This window comes from Hippocampus bargibanti, linkage group LG01 (assembly GCF_051943395.1).
Source record: "Hippocampus bargibanti isolate YZ-2025 linkage group LG01, ASM5194339v1, whole genome shotgun sequence".
NCBI lineage: Eukaryota > Metazoa > Chordata > Actinopteri > Syngnathiformes > Syngnathidae > Hippocampus > Hippocampus bargibanti.
In genome coordinates, this window is record NC_142734.1 from 37353646 (window position 1) to 37363266 (window position 9621).

Here is a 9621-nt window from a genome sequence, read left to right on the forward strand (position 1 = left end):
GCAATTTTTCATCTTTCCATCAACTTGAACCTGAACTCTCGCTTTAACCCGAAGATTAAGCCCCAACCGGTCTGTGTCTCCCCTCACATTGTTCCCCAAAAGTCTTATCGTGAGTCTGTGAGGGCTACTTAGTCAAGTTCATTGACAGCAAAATTACTCACTCACTCACTCACTCACTCACTCACTCACTCACTCACTCACTCACTCACTCACTCACTCACTCACTCACTCACTCACGTCTTTATGGACCTTCTTCCATCAGGTGGGAACATAAAATCCTCCCAAAATAGTGTGGCCTTTCTGTCAGTGAAAGGAAAGATGAATCTTTCCGTGAGATCACGAAACCGACTGGATGTTGGAGACCGTTGTACTAAGTTCATCCTGTCTACTTGATATCTAATTTTAAGCAGATTCTTTACTTACAGACAGTGTCGATGTTCAAATAGCTGACATGCTTACAATTGGATGTTGGAGAGTTGCATGCTTGCTGGCTACTGTCAAGGCGCCCTTGAGCAAGGCATCTCCAGTATATGACACTGTTTGTTCACTTCTAGCAGTTGAATTTCTTTATCGATGTTAAATATTGTATGAATAGCAAAACGTGGAGACACAGATGACTGAATTGTACTGTAAACCCACTGCTATCTTATGCATTCAGTTGTTCATTGTATATATTGCCAGCACAAATGAATGAATGAACGGACATAAATAATACTTTTTGAGTTGTTGAGTGAAAACAAATAATTTCCTCTTACACTTTTGATAATCACTAACACTGTTCTCCGATGGCACCCACTCGCTGCACGAGAGTGAAGGTCTTTACATTGTTTCACAGTTATGCCACCAGATGGGAGCATCATACCAGTGTGCATGTGTGCATTGCCTTCTTCTGCTCACACGGAATTTGAAGATGTTTCAAGCAAACTGCAAAACTTGCCAACCAAATGAAGAAAAAACAAATATCCATATGAGATTGACTTGAATAATTCAGGCCGTCTGTGTAAGCTCTCAGTGGTACAGGAGTGGTCCATCGATCCCTTGAAGGTTTCTTCAGCCGCCAGCTGTACAAATTTGAAGGTTTTGCTTCTCATCCATGAGGCTTCGTCAGTGAACTAAAATTTTGCTGGTAGCTCTGGCCCTATGTATATATATATATATCTGTAATGGACAGAGGTGGCGGTGCCAGACCTCTGTAAGGATAGTGGTGTTTTGAAACGCCGGCAGGCAATGATGTCATAGAAAGGAGAGATGCCTGAAAAAAAGCCTGCTTTCTCCTCACCGTGTGGGTTGAAGGTCATCAAAGCTGCAGCTCAGTGCCAGCTTACACGAGCATTCACACTGAGAGAACATGAAGATCATAAATCTTGAAGGCTCTTCTAACTGCTTTTAATAGAGCCAAGGCGCCAAGTGACTTGACCCGCACGAGCCCCGCCGCTCGGAGGCTGTCTGCTTGACTCAACAGACTTTTTGGCCTCTTTCAGTCCAGGTGATAGTCAAGACCCGCTGAGCCAATCTACAAAGGTCTCCAACACTGCGGCAGGATTTCAATCCAAAATATCTTAGGGCGACCGGTTTGTCCACCTGCTAATTTTTTGGGGCATCTCCACAAAAAAACACAGTGCTGAAATATAAAATTCAGAAGCATCTATATTTCAACCTCTGCCAAGAATGACAACAAATGCAACTTGGCTGTAACAATCTTGGTGTTTCATCGTGAAAACGACGTCTTGAGATAAAAAAAAGTTTGAGAATTGATTCTCAAATCAAAGTATCCAGACTTCACTCAAATGAGCGCAGATGCTTAGTATAAAATGAACAAAACATTTCCGACATTGTTTAAATAATGCCTGCACAACTTTTTCTTCCACTCTCGAGAGTGTACAGTCACTAAGTCTCAGTCTGACTTTGTACAATGGCATTTTGGCAGCAAGTAAAAACTGCAGGTTGTAATGTTTTAGTGACGTTACACTCTTAAATCTGCTGGCTTGAGAGTAGGTTCATTATACGAATAGTGATTTGCATTGATGACTTCATCGAGCATGTTGGGTCGATGATTGGGATTGAACAAGAAACAAAATCACCTTTGCTGAGGAGTTTAGTTAGCCAAAATGGCCTTGCGTGTTATCGGTATAGATCGCCATGGGTAAAAACAACACTTTCAGAATGGATTCATGTCGTTTCCCGCCACTTGAATTATTGTTCATTATATATAGGGTGATCCCTCCGCATACGAACGCTTCACTTCACCAAATTTTCGACTCACGAACATCACATTTGCGAGCATATACATGTAGTCTCGGCTGGCGGACTAGTTTTCGTCACCCCCTTTCTTTGAGTGCGAACGTGGTTTGTTATCGAGTGTAGTACTTTTGCTATTATGGGAGCCCATCACAGGCTAGTGCCAAGCCGAAGAAGACATAAAAGAAAATTACGGTCGAGCAGAAGAAGGAGATCATTATTTGATCATATTTTAGGATTTCAAGGTGGGTTCATCGGTTGCAGTTTGATTTATTTGAGTTTTTCTAAGAGAGACGGGATAATTACAGAGGGTGTCAGACATTCATACTTTCACTCATCCAGACATGGAGCGAGCCGCTAAACATGTCATCACTTTGTTGGAGAAATATGCAGAGTTTACATTGTGAGCCAGTGTTTAGTGCCAATCAACACTGAGGCGCAAAGGCGAGCGAGCTCAAGCCATTTATGCAAGTGGAACGTCAGCGATTCCCAACGTGTGAGAAACGCGGCGAGAACACGTTTGGGAACGGGTCTCACGCCTTGACACATTTCCTTTCACTTCAGACTTTGGCAGGCATCACGCCGCATGCATGTCTCCGCGGTGAGTCACGCGAGGAGACCAGCGCGGTGCCAAGCGGGGCCGAGGCATCGGACCACGCGCCGCCACCGTCGGCGTGATGCGACTTGTTTGCTGCGATCGAGCACGTGGACCGTGCTTCTTTCTCATGAGTGCTTTGTGAGATCATGCTATGGAATGCAGATGCCAACATGTCAAGCTCGCGAGGGCAATATTGACCTTTTTGGGACAAATCCTTTCATTCAAAATTGACAGCTCCCAACACTCTTTTTTTTGCAACAGGGTAAAAAGTGTTGTTGTTTTTTTTCCTTCTAATCTGCCGGTTTTAGTACATCCGCCTTACTGTCAAGAGGCCTCTCCGTCAAAACTCATCATGGGCTTTCCTGGACGGAGTTCGTATGTTCTGCCCAAGCATGTGTGAGTTTTTTCTCAGAACACGCCAGCTTTCCTATTCATTGCAAAAAAATGTACGCTATGTTACTTGAATGCACTAAAGTGTGAGTGAGGATGGTTCTTGTCAAACGTTTATTCCAAGATAAACTCTACTTCAGCAACCTCACATGGACTATAGAAAATACATTGATGTACGATTGATACTTTTATCTATTTTGAATCTTTTGTTGCTTTACGCGTGTTTTACTCCAACACCAATCCCATACTCCATCGCTCAACCCTGAAAATTGAATCATCAACCATAATCCTACGCAAACTCAATCAACCCAGTCTGCAGCAGGACGGATGTATGGCTATAGGAGCCCGCCACGAGAACAAAGGGGTGTCAACGCAAAACAATGCATATATCAGAACTGTCGCGGCTTGGAATTGAAGAGGATTTACGTGGTAAGGAGATGTGAGACAATCTCTTTTCAGCAATGGATGCTACAGCTTTGTGTTTGCTTTCAACATTTAGCTTGTAGCAGACGTGCACATTTCACCATGACGTCCCTGAGCCATTGGTGAAAAGGACACTTTGATGCTCCGTCTTTCATCTACAACTGCTTCATACAACAAAGAGGGTGTAGAAAATGCTTAAGATTGACTGTGTGTGTCTTTTGTGTTGCAAACATTATTTGTCATTTCGTTTTTGTGTGTGTTTTTTTTACTTCACGATGGTGCTGCGTGAGTGGCTGCCTTTACACCAGCTCCTGTATTTTTTTTTTACTTCTTCCTTTCCTTCTACTTTTATAACTTTGCTGCTGTGAAATGTGAATTACTCCCGCGCGAGACCAATAAGGGCTAATCCAATCGAATCCAATTCACCCCTCAACCCTGAAGATTGAATGATCAAATATAATACTCTGCAAAATCAATTAAGCCGGACCAATTCCTTAAACTTACAGTGTTTTCAATAACTTACCTCCTGAAAGCCACCTAAGCTTAAATGATCCACCTGATCCTAACAAAGATCTCAAATTGAATTTCCTCCTTTTATAAGTGTCGCCATTTTCAACCACAAACTCCCTTTTGGGTCACAATTGAAACACAGATGGTTTGGACTGCCTGGGAAAGCCCACTAATTACATCATCACCATTGCAAACTAAGAATTCAGGATGTTTTTTGTGTCAGCACTTGCCCGTTCTCAACCCATTTCAGATGTTCCACGCTGTTAATCGATGTTGACACACTCTTGTGGTTCATACGGAATTTTGTGAGAACGTGAAACAGCAGCCAGTGAGAGAACATCAGAGCAATTTTGACTTGAAGAAGAGGAGTTATGGAATGATGGAATCGAAACAGGGCCGCGGCGTTGGCGCAGTCAGCATGTTTCTCTTTCTCAAGGCCAGTCATCTCATCCAGCGGATCCTGGAAGCTCTTTCAAGACTAAAAAGGAGCAAACGCGGAACCAGATGTTTAGACCTTATATCATCAATGATGAGGCACAAGTTGTGGCCAAAGGGGGTGCGACGCACAGGTTCATCGAACGCATGAGCCAGTACAGTATTGTTATGACATCAATCAACCTGTAAATTCAACATGTACAAACGTTTTTACTCAACAGTCACGCCACATTTGATTGTCAAAACAGAAAGTTAAGACACGTACAATATACTGAACAAATACTGTGTTTTCAAAATAAAACAATATCACTTTCATCACTTTGCTGCTGTGAAATGTAAATTTGTCCACCGCGAGACTCCAAGGCAAATCCAACTCCAATCCAATAATACTGTATGTGTCCAACTTTTAAACAATGACCAAATCACATAAAATAAATGCATAAATATTGCATTTCTGCTTACTGTTGGAAAGATTGTGCTGAAAAAACCTCCATTTCCAATGGTGTGATCATTTGTTTAGTTGGAGGCACAAAATAATTGCTATTTAACACTCTTGTGTAGTAGTCAAAGCTGGAGTGGGGTATTCTGTATTTGTGTTTTCTGTTTGCGTCAATGCATGGCGTACAGAGTGAAAGAAGTGCTGCCTTCTCAAGTGAAAATGCTTTTCTTGTCTTTATGGGCACTTTCTTCCATTGGAAAATCTGGGCTCCGCTCCTATACGTTGAGGACGCTTGCCTGCTTGTTGCGTTCAATTCTCTCACTCCACCCATGGTTGTCAAGGTAACAACATGACCTTATCATTTGCCCATCAGTCTATCGGAAGGAAGGGTCCAATTGCTCATGAGATGAGACGGGGCGCTCTCAATTTCATCTTATTTGCTATTATGGGTTATTTTCGTGAGTTGAGAGTTGTCTTTTCCAGTCCAAATTTGTCACGCAATAGAATCCGATGTAATTCTATTGCCACATTCTGTGTGCGCGTGTGCGTGTTGCCTTTGATTGCAGGCCAAGGCCATGATCCAAAGGAGCTATTAATAACATGTGTTTGTTCATGAGCCACAGTGTCCAAGATAAAGCGAGGGATGTGAGGAGAGACGCCAACCGAGGAGAAAAGGGAGAAAGAAAAGGACGCGTCGGGATAAGAGAGCAAAGGCGTTCTTAGACAGACTGTCTGGCTGCAAAAGGCTCTCCAAGCACTCGGCGTCATGGGATTCTGGGGTCAAGGGTTATCCCCAAAGATGGATATCGGGCCAAGCCTTGTCTGACTTGCAAAGGACGGCGGGGAGCTTTTCTTCAGAATATATATATATATATATATATATATATATATATATATATATATATATATATATATATATATATATATAAGGTCATGTATATATATAAGGTCATGTATATTATCAGGTTTGTAAACGAGCCATGACACATAATTATTTCACTAACAAACAAACAAACAAGGTATAATGATAGAACAGAATGCTCCAATGATGATAGTACAACAATGTATCATTTGTTCAAAAAGATTAAATCTTCCCTGTGCTGCACATAGCCACACGTTTGGACACTTGGATTAAAAACAATTCCGGAAGATTCAAAGATCTGTATCAATATCATGCTATATTTTTATAAAACGAGCAATTTTTCCATGATAAACAATCCCACTCCGTGCTTGTCTCTCCGACAATCCCAATTTAGTTCCAGCTTGGAATCTTCCCAAGGTGTGAGACGTGGGTGGTGAAGGATCCATGACACAAAACTTTTACATTGACAAGTTAACAAGGTATAATTATCGAACAGAATTGTGCAATCATCACAGTCTGGGCATTTATCACAGTCTGTTCAACGGATGATATCTTCTCTGTGCTGCTAAATTGCCGCTAGTGGGCATTTTTATGCGCTCTGGAAGGATTGTTAAAGTATCCTAGACAAGTACGTTTTGGAGGGAATCGCAATTTCTAGATTTTAGATGTTGATGTTTCCACCAGAAAAATAAGACAGCTGATAGAATAAATGGCTCCGAGTGTGCAATTGTCTTTAATTATGAAAGCAATTTAAGGAAGGTCCACATTCCAGAGCCTCTTATGATTTTGCCTTTATGTGTCTTGGAGCCTGCGGAGCCATTAACACGATACCAATCTGACCAGTGGCTCCAGTCCGGGCCTCCCGCGGACTCCTCAATGCAACCATTGGGACAAACAATCAATACCAGTGACAGATCCCCGTCAGTAAGAGTGTAATTACTGCTTTGGAAGGATAGTGTGGCATTCTATTAGAGATGTGCGTGGTCGAGGACCCAGAAGCAAGACAAAGCAAGATTGCGATCGAAAACACGACTCAAACTTCTTCTGAAAAAATAAAAAAAAACAAAAGCACGAACAAAAGTGCAGTCAAAAATACGAAATCAACAAGCCTTAAAAACAAGACAAGACAAACGTGCAAACCAACAAGAGGGAAGTGAGTCACTGACAGGAACATGACATGGATTCATATATAATGTATAATGCATAATTAAGTCATTATCGGGCAAAGACTGAAAGGAAGCAGGACGAGATACATCTATCTAGCTAGCTAACTAGCTACCTGTCTAACTAGCTAGGTAGCCACCCGTATGACTGGCTAACTAGCTACCTGTCTAACTAGCGAGCTAGCTAGCTATTTCTCCTCAGCCCCTCAGTATTGCGTTGGACTTCCGAGGTTTCACTGAGTAAGTTTTATCGCTGTCTTTTTTTTCCATCCATCTCCTCAACCTGGAGGAAGAAAACGGTATCGTAGCAACTGCTTTGTTTAGTCCCAAGTCTGTATCAGCAGGACGTGGAGCGCCAAGGCTTTGTTTGGAGTAACCAACAGCAGCTGCGAAAAAATGCAAGGCACGCTAAAGACATAATATACAGGAGCCTGGCATCTTTTCCACGCGGCCGGAGTGTCTGATGCTCTCTGCAGGTCGCCATGTTTGGAAGTGCTGACAAACCCAGAAGGAAGACAGGATCCGCGGAGCCGAGGCCCAGTGGCTGGACCTCGCCCAGAATATCTCATCCTCTTCTCATCTGGCCTCCTACTATGGTCTCACATCCAAACTGTGTTTCGGCGGTTTGTGTTTCAGGTAAAGTGAAACACTCAATCTGATGTGTTTTGGTTTTCATTCTGTGTTTGGATTCTGTTGGGGAAAAAAAAAGAAAACTTGAAAAACCCGACGAGGAAGCAGAAGCTATTGTTTCATCAAAACATCTTTCTAATCACAGAACTTTGGCAGGTGTTCATTGTATTCGTTCCTGGTTTTCGCTTTGATCTGTTCACTTCTAAATGACTGATCAAATGTAGCCTGACTTGAATGGTACGATGCAATGCAATCACAGGGACAACATGCAACATGACGCCATTCTATGGCCAACTTGAAAATATTTGTTCAATTAGGTTTGGAGTACCAAATCGTTGGCAAGTAATTTGAAATAAGCCCGCAGTTAGACAGGTCGAGCATCGATTCAACGGATTGACTGATTTGACCGCTTCAAGAAACCATTTCTGCTATTTGGAGTGGAAACAATCCCAGGAGATTCAAAGATCAGTATCAATGTTGTGCTTTTTAATAAAATGAGAGCTTTTTTTCCAGTGAAAACAACCCCGCTATGTGCTGTCTCTAGGACAATATGACAATCCTAATTTAGTTCCAGCACGGAATCTTCCCGAGGTGTGAGACATGTACTCGTGGCTGTCAGGTTGTCTCGGTAGAGGAATCCGCTAATCAAAACCTCGTCAAGGCTCTGCGGGCGCGCATGCACAAACATACACGCTAGCAAACATGCACACCAACGTTACAGATTGACAATGGAGCCCATTCAGGTGGAGAGATTTGACTCTGGAGGGAAGCACAAGCAAGAGTGCAAGAGTGTCTCTCAGCTTTGGACACATGTAATTGCCATCACTCAACCTGTCTGATGCTGATAATAGCGCGATGGGAAATTCCTGTCAGAGCGCTTTCGCAAGCCTTTTTTTGGGGTTTTGTTTTTGGCAGGCTTCATGTTCCACTGCGGGCCAGTCAAATGCGTTACGGCATGCACGCATAGCTGTCATTAAGCACCATTTGGAAAAAAATACACACACAGCATCGAGACAATTAAAACTCACAAGGCACTGTGTGTGTATGTTATTCCATGGCGTCTGAGCGGTAGCTTGTCTGTCAGTTGGACATGTTGACGGACAGTCTCCACCCTCTTCTTTATTTTTAGTGCACTTTGAAATGACATGAAACTGAAGAGGAGTAAAAACATGCAAAGTGGGTCTCGCCCGAGCTGGCGCGACGTTCCTGCGGTTGGCGCTCAGGTCTAAAGTGTGTACACTTGCTGGATCGCTAACATTCACTTTTTACGCCATTCTGACTACATTCGTGCCTGGCAAGCTACAAATGCTTTTTAAAGGGGATCAAATATTCACATTCAACTTTACTCGTTTAAAAGTGGAATGAAGCAAAGGGACCAAAAAAGTTTTGGAGTGTTTTAATATCATAATATATAATATAATATTTTGTTGCTAGCAACATATTGAACTTTCTCCCGACAGTGGACTGGAATGTAAAATCTCTGCGTTTCCAAAGAAAGTCACGCAATATCACCTCAAATAGTGGTCTCCACTGCAAGAAACGTCCAATGGAAGTATTGACAGTCACCTTCGCCGTTCCTCCAAATTTTCTGCAAGAGTTAATTTTATCGACGAAATGGATCAATAACTTAAAATGATGTTTTGTTGACGATCACCAGCATTGATGTACACCAGTCTAGTGTGGATCATTTCAATAGATCACGTGGCAGATGCATCAAGAAATGTAAATGGTTATTTGTTTATGTGTGCCCTGCGATTGGCTGGCAATCGGTTTAGGGTGTCCCTCGCTCTCTGTCACTGCCCAAAGACAGCTGGAATCACCACTAGTAGCATGGATGGTAGGATGGTTGGATGGATGGATCTTCATTCACATTGGGATTGGGCAACACGCACTGGAATCTGATCTACTTTGATATTTACAGTCAATTGTGGAC